The sequence below is a fragment of the Copadichromis virginalis genome, linkage group LG23 (genome assembly GCF_057382275.1).
Source record: "Copadichromis virginalis isolate Kocher_CV1m ecotype Utaka linkage group LG23, C_Virginalis_male_GT1.1, whole genome shotgun sequence".
NCBI lineage: Eukaryota > Metazoa > Chordata > Actinopteri > Cichliformes > Cichlidae > Copadichromis > Copadichromis virginalis.
In genome coordinates, this window is record NC_140639.1 from 49,379,530 (window position 1) to 49,390,177 (window position 10,648).

The following is a 10,648-nucleotide window of genomic DNA, read 5'->3' on the forward strand; positions in this document are numbered from 1 at the left end:
AGAGAGGTAAACGTATGTACTAATAATTTCTTTTAAATGAGGTAAACTGACTGCAGGATTTGAAATGTATAAAAGTACATCGTCTGCATAGATGGACAATTTATGCTGTTCTTTATTAATTGAAAGGCCCTGAATTTCATGTTCTGATCACCACCTGCACTCATGTATATATCTATCTACTTAGCACTTTTAATTCTTATTTTTATTTTTATTTTAATGTCTATTTTAGCGTAATTTATGACAGTATGTTTGCACTGAAGCACCGCAGCAATTTCCTAATGTTGTAAACCTGCTCAACATTTGGCAATAAAACCCTTTCTGATTCTGATTCTGATTCATCTCTAATCAGAATCAGAATACTTTATTGATCCCTGGGGGAAATTATTTTTTTGTTACAGTGCTCCATTATAAACCAACATAAACCAACATTAAGACAAGACAGACAATATGCTAACTAAGAATAGTACAATATATACATATTAGGGGTGCAACGATACACAAAATTCATGGTTCGGTTCGGTTCGATACTTTGGTGTCACGGTTCGATATTTTTTCGATACAAAAAGAAATGTTCATGCCTTTTTAATTTGTCATTTATTAAAATTATAAATATATATTTTAACTCAAAAGTACAGTTTTTAAATTTAACCCTAACCCTTGTGCGTGTTTTTTATTTTGACAGCGAATGCGCACCTGGGGACCACTTATGTGCAGCCCTGGTTACAGTGGGGCAAAAAAGTATTTAGTCAGCCACCGATTGTGCAAGTTCCCCCACTTAAAATGATGACAGAGGTCAGTAATTTGCACCAGAGATACACTTCAACTGTGAGAGACAGAATGTGAAAAAAAAATCCATGAATTCACATGGTAGGATTTGTAAAGAATTTATTCGTAAATCAGGGTGGAAAATAAGTATTTGGTCACCTCAAACAAGGAAAATCTCTGGCTCTCACAGACCTGTAACGTCTTCTGTAAGAAGCTTTTCTGTCCCCCACTCGTTACCTGTATGAATGGCACCTGTTTGAACTCATCATCTGTATAAAAGACACCTGTCCACAGCCTCAAACAGTCAGACTCCAAACTCCGCCATGGCCAAGACCAAAGAGCTTTCGAAGGACACCAGGAAAAGTATTGTAGACCTGCACCAGACTGGGAAGAGTGAATCTACAATAGGCAAGCAGCTTGGTGTGAAAAAATCAACTGTGGGAGCAATCATCAGAAAATGGAAGACATACAAGACCACTGATAATCTCCCTCGATCTGGGGCTCCACGCAAGATCTCATCCCGTGGGGTCAAAATGATCATGAGAACGGTGAGCAAAGATCCCAGAACCACACGGGGGGACCTGGTGAATGACCTGCAGAGAGCTGGGACCAAAGTAACAAAGGTCACCATCAGTAACACACTACAACGGCAGGGAATCAAATCCCGCAGTGCCAGACGTGTTCCGCTGCTGAAGCCAGTGCATGTCCAGGCCCGTCTGAAGTTTGCCAGAGAGCACATGGATGATACAGCAGAGGATTGGGAGAATGTCATGTGGTCAGATGAAACCAAAGTGGAACTTTTTGGTATAAACTCAACTCGTTGTGTTTGGAGGAAGAAGAATACTGAGTTGCATCCCAAGAACACCATACCTACTGTGAAGCATGGGGGTGGAAACATCATGCTATGGGGCTGTTTTTCTGCCAAGGGGACAGGACGACTGATCCGTGTTAAGGACAGAATGAATGGGGCCATGTATCGTGAGATTTTGAGCCAAAACCTCCTTCCATCAGTGAGAACTTTGAAGATGAAACAAGGCTGGGTCTTCCAACATGACAATGATCCAAAACACACTGCCTGGGCAACAAAGGAGTGGCTCCGTAAGAAGCATTTGAAAGTCCTGGAGTGGCCTAGCCAGTCTCCAGACCTCAACCTCATAGAAAATCTGTGGCGGGAGTTGAAAGTCCGTGTTGCTCGGCGACAGCCCCAAAACATCACTGCTCTCGAGAAGATCTGCATGGAGGAATGGGCCAAAATACCAGCTACTGTGTGTGCAAACCTGGTAAAGACCTATAGTAAACGTTTGACCTCTGTTATTGCCAGCAAAGGTTATGTTACAAAGTATTGAGTTATATTTTTGTTATTGACCAAATACTTATTTTCCACCCTGATTTACCAATAAATTCTTTACAAATCCTACCATGTGGATTCATGGATTTTTTTTTCACATTCTGTCTCTCACAGTTGAAGTGTACCTCTGTGTCTGGGGGTGGGCGTCCGGGTACACACCGGCTCACTCCTTGGCGGCCGCTTGTCGGGGCCTGGGGCCTGGGGCTCGCTCGGGCCCCTTTGGAGGTGGGGTGCCCCCGGCCTCTCGGCCTAGGGCTCGGTCACTCAGGCGCAGCTGGGGGCCGGCGGAGCTCACGGGCGCGTCACTGCAACCCCCCCTGGCTTCTGCTCCGCGGCTGCTGAGTGAGCCCTCATCTGGGACTCTCCTCAGCTCTTACTGGGACAGTGGCGCGGCTGCCCCTCTGTTGGTCTTCCATGGTCTCTTGTGTTCTGGGGGCCTCTGGATGTCTGGAGTTTTGATCTCCTCCATACCCGCTTCACACCCTGGAGGACGGGGCTGTGGCCCCCCCACACTCCCTAGCAGATCATTACATGGAGAAACCTTTGGAATGCAAGCATGCTGATCCACACAGGTATGCACACATGGGTATTCACAGACGCGGACTAAAGCTTTCTTGGCTGCTGCCTCAAAGCACACTGTGCGCTGTCTATCTTGCGTGCTGCACAATATCGTTTATTACTTAGTAAATACTGATATCTATGACTAGCTAGTTTATTGTGATGGTGCTTTGCTTTCTCTATTATTATGTTGCTCTTTGTTGTTTGCTGTCTCCTCTGTTTGTTTGTTTGTTTGTTTGTTTGTTTTTTCTCCATACAGGTGACCCAGGAGTTTTTTTTTTTTTTTGTCTCTCTTCCCCCCCCTTCTCACCGTCTCTTCTCCCCTTGGGTTTTCTTTCTTTCTCTCCCCCTCTCTCTCTCATTCATTCCCCCTGTCCTATTTATTAAAAAAAAAAAAAAAAAAAAAAAAAAAAAAATGACAAAGGATGAACTGAAGCTCTGCCATCACGTAATGTCGCATACTGCTGTTTCTGATGTCATTTAAAAAAAAAAAAAAAAAAAAAAAAAAAAAAGAAGTGTACCTCTGGTGCAAATTACTGACCTCTGTCATCATTTTAAGTGGGGGAACTTGCACAATCGGTGGCTGACTAAATACTTTTTTGCCCCACTGTATATAGCTCATCATATTGCAGCCACAGAAATTATTTTGTCCATGAAACCATAAAGCTGCACTTTCTTTTTGCCTTATAGTCTGATTTGTCATAACTTTTCCGTTTTGTGGTAAGCTTTTCTTTGGCTGTCACTTCTTCACCCTGACCTGTCTTATTTGGCTCAGCAGAACTAAAATATATATCCTGCTGCTTTTACACACGCACTCACATAACACTCAGCGATTCTCTGCGCGATCAACCTCTCACATGTTTAAGCTGCGGGAGATTTCACTTGTCATGTTTGCATAGTAAGCTAACGATTAATAAGACGATGTCAGAGGAATTGGTGCACAAATTATCACCACTCACCAATCAGTGCTGTCGCTCTCTACACACAGTTTGCGCGATTGCAAAGTGAAAGCAAAAAACAATGCCAATGACATAATTACCCAGCTACATTTCCGAAAGAATGCAAAAGCATTGACATATATTTTTCCTTCCTACAATAGCCCGACGGGCAGGGCAGAGATAGATTTTGGTAGCCCGACTGGAAAAATCGCTAGCCTCAGGACGTCGGGCTAGCGATATTGCGAGCCCTGTATCTGACTGAGGAATCACTCATCTTTGGAAAAGAGAGTTTATTACAGAGAAATGTCTCTTTCCAAAATAAAAGCTATACTATACGCTTCTTCTGGGCTATATTCTCAGCAGCATATTAAACATATCAGGTCCCCATAAGGAGAATCATGTGCTAACGGCTGTCTAAATGACTCTGGTAAAGTTTGTAGCATGCGTGCTTGTTGTTTTTGTCTGCTTCCACTTGTCTTTGCACTAGGATGATGTCGGAGTAAATGTGCAGTCATATTCGTTGTGTTCCCACTAGTGCTTTCAGGTTAATCTCGTTGAAATGACCTTAACGCCACAACACGGCAAATCTCCTTTAACGAGCTACCCCTGATCGCCCCGTGCATCGGGCTAGACGGCCAACACGTTAACGAGCTAACTGCGCTAACACACTAGCTCCATGACGCACTTACCTTCAGGGTCATACGTCACATGAAAACCAAAATAATTCCAAACGCCAGATCTGAATGAGGGTGGGGGAGGTTCAATTTGCCATGTTGCAAGGAGAGCTTAACTTCTGTCTCGCTAGCTTGCCCTGCGCTCTTCCTTCTGACTATGCTGTCTGTGTTGAGCACTCAGTGGATCTGCGCTCGACAAGTGCAGCCTAGGCGGAGTAGTCAAACGCAGATTCACTGAGCGCTCAACGCAGACAGCATCGTCAGAAAGAAAGTTGATAAAATAAATTACAAATTTTGTATTGTTCGATACATATGTGTACCGAACCGAAAGCACTGTATCGAACGGTTCAATATCGATACGAATATTGTTGCACCCCTAATACATATATATATATATATATATATATATATATATATATATATAAAGTCACTCATTAATAAATAGCTGGAAAAGAAACATGTGTAGTTGTAGCAGCAAACAGTGTGTTAAGTGGATGCGTTGTACAGGGAGCCACAGGCAGGAAAGATTTCCTGTGTCGTTCAGTGGTGCTTTTCGGTAATCTCAGTCTCTCACTGAACGTGCTCCTGTGACTGACCAGCATGTCATGGAGTGGGTGGGAGGTGTTATCCAACATTGTCTTTATCTTGGACAGCATCCGCCTCTCCGACACCACCTTGAGGGAGTCCAGCTCCATCCCCACAGCATTACTGGCCTTACGGATTAGTTTATTAAGTCTGTTGGCATCTGCTACCCTCAGCCTGCTCCCCCAGCATGCAACAGCATAGAGGATCGCACTGGCCACAACAGACTCATAGAAAATCCTCAGCATTTTCTGGCAGATGTTGAAGGACCTCAGTCGCCTCAAAAAATAGAGACGACTCTGGCCCTTCCTGTAAAGTGCTGTGGTGTTTTTAGCCCAGTCCAGTTTATTGTCAATGTGTACTCCAAGGTATTTATAGTCCTCCACAATGTCAACACTGTCCCCCTGGATTGAAACAGGGGTCAAGTGTTTCCCGGTCTTCCTGAAGTCCACGATCAGTTCCTTGGTCTTTGCCACGTTGAGCTGCAGATGATTCTGCTCACACCACGTGACAAAGGAGTCGACCACAGCCCGGTACTCTGTCTCATCATCCCTGCTGATGCATCCAACCACCGCAGAGTCATCAGAAAACTTCTGAAGATGGCAGGTCTCTGTGCAGTGGCTGAAGTCTGTGGTGTAGAGGGTGAAGAGGAAGGGGGAGAGGACAGTCCCCTGTGGTGCCCCTGTGTTGCTGATTACCTTGTCAGACACACACTGTGGGAGACGTACATATTGTGGTCTTCCTGTCAGGTAATCAACAATCCAGGACACCAGAGAAGCATCCACCTGCATTGCTGCTAACTTATCGCCCAGGAGGGTCGGCCTGATGGTATTGAAAGCACTAGAAAAGTCAAAAAACATGACCCTCACAGTGCTCGCCGGCTGGTCCAGATGGGTGTAGATACGATTGAGCAGGTAGATGATGGCGTCCTCAGTTCCGAGACGAGGCTGATAAGCGAACTGAAGGGGATCCAGATGTGGTCTTACTATGGGTCGCAGCTGGTCCAGGATGAGCCTTTCCAGGGTCTTCATGATGTGGGAGGTCAGTGCCACGGGCCTGTAATCCTGGGGGCCACTGGGACGTGGTGTCTTTGGTACAGGGACGAGGCATGATGTCTTCCACATCACTGGGACCCTCTGCAGACTCAGACTCAGCATAAACAGTTTATGAAAGACTCCACACAGCTGGGGGGCACAGGTCTTGAGGACGAGGGGACTCACTCCGTCTGGTCCAGCAGACTTGCCTGAGTGAAGTCTCCTCATTTGCATCTCAACCTGGTATTGAGTGAAGGTGATGGGTGGGGGAGAGGTGTCAGGAATCTCACAGGAGGCAACAGCGCCATGTGAAGAGAGAGGCTGGCGCAGTGGTGTGGCTCTGGATTCCAGACTGACTACAGGTGAGGTTGTGGGGGTGTGAGCAGACACTGTGGTGTCGAATCTATTGAAAAACAGATTTGCGTTGGTGGTTCTTTGTGTCCGGGGGTGGGCATCAAGGTACACACCGGCTCACTCTTTGGCGGCCGCTTATCGGGGCCTGGAGCTTGGGGCTCGCTCGGGCCACTTCGGAGGTGGGGTGCCCCCGACCTCTCGGCCTGGGGCTCGGTCACTCAGGCACAGCTGGCTGCCGGCGGAGCTCACGGGCGCGTCACTGCAACCCCCCCTGGCTTCTGCTCCGCGGCTGCTGGGTGAACCCTCATCTGGGACTCTCCTCAGCTCTTTCCGGGACAGTGGCGCGGCTGCCCCTCTGTTGGTCTTCCTTGATCTCTTGTGTTCTGGGGGCCTCTGGATGTCTGGAGTTTTGATCTCCTCCATACCTGCTTCATGCCCTGGAGGATGGGGCTGTGGCCCCCCCCCCACACCCTCTAGCAGATCATTACATGAAGGAACCTTTTAAAAACAAGCGCGTCCATGCTCACAGGTGTACACACGGGTGATCACACCCACAAACTACACCCTTTTTGGCTCCTACCTCAAAGCACACTGTGTTCTGCTGATCTTATGTGCTGCACAATAATGTTTAACATTTAGTATTTACTGTCATATTCCCATATATCATTGTGATGTTGTTTATTCTATTACTCTTGTTTTCTTCTGCTTGTTCTCTTTTTTCTTTCTCAACAGGTGATCCAGGTGATTGATATATGCATTTTTTTTTCTGCCCATTCTGTTGGTTTTTGTTTTTTGCCCTTCTCCCCCATCCCTCTTCTCAGCTGTTTCTCTTTCCCTCTTTCTTTCTCCCCTTCTTTCCCCCAGTCAAGTCTGTCCCGTATTCAGCAAGTGAAAATAAAATAAACAATAAAAGGTGAATCAAATGGACCATTACGGCAAGGCTGGGATGGTCAATTTGGTAAAGTAAATCCGTTGGGCATCTTTCTTTGCCTTTAGACAACAATTCTGATGGCAAAAGAGCCAAACGGGACAGGCAAAACCCCCCCCAAAAAAACAGAAAAACAGATTCAACTCGTTGGCTCTATTCTCACCTCCCTCAGCTCCCCTGCTGTTGGTTGGCCTGAATCCAGTGATGGTCTTCATGCCCCTCCACACCTCTCTCATGCTGTTCTGCTGGAGTTTCCACTCCAGCTTCCTTCTGTAATTGTCCTTAGCCTCTCTGATCTTGTCCTTTAGTAACACCTGGACCTTCCTCACCTCCTCTTTATTGCCCCCTCTGAAAGCCCTCTTCTTGTTGTTGAGGAGGGCTTTGATGGGCTTTAATCAACTGCGCCAGAGGCTCAATACTTATATCGAACAGCAGGGGCGACAGTGAGCATCCTTGTCTACACCCACGTTCCAGTGGAAATCTGGCTGATATTGTTCCATTTACCTGTACAGCCGCCATTGGGTTGGAATAAAGAATCTGTATCCACTTAATTAAGTTTGGCCCAAATTTGAATCTTTCAAGTGTATGGCCCAAGTACTGCCAGGAAACCCTGTCGAATGCTTTTTGCGCATCAAGAGACAGAATCATTGTTTCTTCTTGTTTGGTCTTGTACAAGGACATTAAGTTCAACAATCTACGAACATTGTCCCCATGGTGCCTTCCTGCAATGAACCCCGTTTGATCTGGATTTATAACCTGTGTAATAATTTTACTAACTCTTTTGGCTAAAATCGTGGTGAGAATGTGTGAATCAGTATTAAGTAATGAGACTGGCCTGTATGATTGACAGTTTGTGGGGTCCTTGCCCTCTTTATGGATTACGACAATTGTAGCATCGTTCCAGGACGACGCCATAGTCCCAGTCTCCAGAGCGCAGTGGTAAGCTTTCAGTAATAAGGGTGCGACTTTGTCCTTAAGTTTTTTTATAGAATTCGTTAATAAAACCATCAGGGCCAGGACTGTTTTTAGTTTTAAGGTTTGAAATCACCTGTAAAATTTCTTGTTGTCGAATTGGTTCATCTAACTCCTTTGCTACAGACTCTGACAGTGTTTTTAAATTGATCTTTTCTAAGAAATCAGATAGTGTATTGTTATCTTTACATGTATCTGAATTTTTATATAATGACTCGAAAAAATTGGCAAAACAACTTGCAATTTGATTTGGTTTAGTAATTAGGGTTTGATCTGACTTCAACTTTTGGACCATATTACAAGTTTGCTGTTTCCTGAGTCTTATTGCCAGCAATCTACTAGCCCTACTACCCTGTTCATAGTACTTTTGTTTAATGAATCTTAAATTGCCCTCAATTTTCTCGTTCATTAAACTATTAAGCTCACTACGTAACATTTTAAGATCGGAAAGCAAATTGGCTGTCTGTGCTTTTTTGTGTTGTTGCTCTAGGTGTTTTATTTTGGCCTCCAATTCACACCGCCTAGCCTCTTTTCTTTTCTTCCTGGCACTTGCAAATTATATTATGCGACCTCTAATGTATGCCTTGGTGCAATCCCAGAGGGTTAAAGGCGATATTTTCGGAGTTGTGTTCAACTCCAAGTAAGTATTTAGTTCAGTATGTATGAACTCACAAAACTGCCAGTCATTTAGGAGTGAGGCATTTAATCGCCAGACTTTAATGTTCTTGATGCTCCTGTACCATCTCTCTGTCATCCTCCTCGCTCCCTCTTTGCACTCACAGTCTTTGTGCATCATTAACACTCACATGAGGAAAACCAAAGTTTTACTGGGCAGAAGATGATCATCAGTGACGCTGTCTTTAAGATACTCTTGTTAGAAATGTACGACTTTAATGTGAAACGTTCAGAGTTTTTTCTCTTGTTGTGTTTGTTTGAAGCTGCTTCCTGTTGGCTTCAGCTGTTTGGAGTTTCCATTTTCTAAACTTCTACATTCTGAACCTTCTTCAGCTCTGAACAGATGATGAAACACTGAATGATTTCAAGCACTTTGTCTAATAAACTTACATCTTTCATTCTTTATACAGATTGATGGACTGTGGTTTGTCAGATATTGGCCTTGATTATCTGGCAGCAGCACTGAAGTCCAACCCCTCGTATCCCACAGAGGTGGACCTGAGTGGAACCTACAGCAACCTGCAGGATCCAGGAGTGAAGCATCTGTGTGGTTTCCTGGAGAATCCACGATGTCGATTTGAAACTCTGAGGTCAGTCAGCATGTTTTAGTTGTGCTGAGATGAATATGATGTGAAAGTTGTGCTGACACTAAACTGCAGACATCAGGCTGATATTATACTGATCCACACTGAGGATCTTCATGGTAAAGTCTGTTTTCTTCTTCTCTGGTTTAGTCCATTGACTGCAGCAGAACAATGTTCACATTTCAAACAGTGATACTCAACGTATGGCCCGCGGCCCACACGCGGCCTGCCCACCTTTCCTGATTCAGAGAGAGGGGACCCTGATTAACTGTGTAGCTTCTTCCTCACACTTCTAAGTATCAGACACAACAATGAATAATCCACAGCTGACTGTCTTTAGCAGGTCAAAGGTCACGGCACACAGCACTCTGTGAAACAGTTTGGAGCAGGAATTCTTGCACATTTACAAACTGACACTGCTGCACGGCATGCTGGGTAATGCTAGCTGCTCAGGTATGGGCGTGCTAATGGCTGTGAGGCTCTGTGGCTGCAGAACACCGAAGAAGAGAAAAGAGAGGTGGAGGATGAAGAAAAGAGGCGGAGATGAAGCAGAAGTTTAGCTCCAGAGAGGAGCTGTGTCTGTGTGGGTGGGGCTCAGGCAGCTCCGCCCACACAGTGACAGTGAAGCAGGTGAAGAGTAATAAATGAAGACAGCAGACAGGATTTGATAAGCTGATGTACAAACATGTAGTATGATGGTGGCAGCTACAGAAACAGGTCCATACAGGCTGAAGCGTGTCTCAGTCTGAATGTACACTGCTGTTATAAGAGCTGTGGAAACTCAGGTCAAAAGGACGTAACCACACTGCTGACAGTTCCAGCGCAGTCACAGAGTTACAGCATCATTTGTGACCATAAAGACAGAAAGCTCATCCAAATCCTGGGATTAAAAGTCTGTCCTGGTGGTGTCCAGTCAAACACGTCTCTGTGAAAGCTTCAATCCAACAGGCTCCAAAGTCCTTCTGCTCATTTCCTCGCCGGGTTCTTGATGCTCCTGTACCATCTCTCTGTCATCCTCCTCGCTCCCTCTTTGCACTCACAGTCTTTGTGCATCATTAACACTCACATGTGGAAAACCAAAGTTTTACTGGGCAGAAGATGATCATCAGTGACGCTGTCTTTAAAACACTCTTGTTAGAAATGTGCGACTTTAATGTGAAACATTCAGAGTTTTTTCTCTTGTTGTGTTTGTTTGAAGCTGCTTCCTGTTGGCTTCAGCTGTTTGGAGTTTCCATT

General features: G+C 45.2%; 1 protein-coding gene across 1 annotated transcript in view; it reads left to right on the top strand.

The window, feature by feature from the left end:
* The window catches only part of LOC146682033 (NACHT, LRR and PYD domains-containing protein 3-like), a 356,929-nt gene that overhangs the window by 138,675 nt on the left and 207,606 nt on the right, over nucleotides 1-10,648 (top strand). The window lies entirely within an intron of this gene.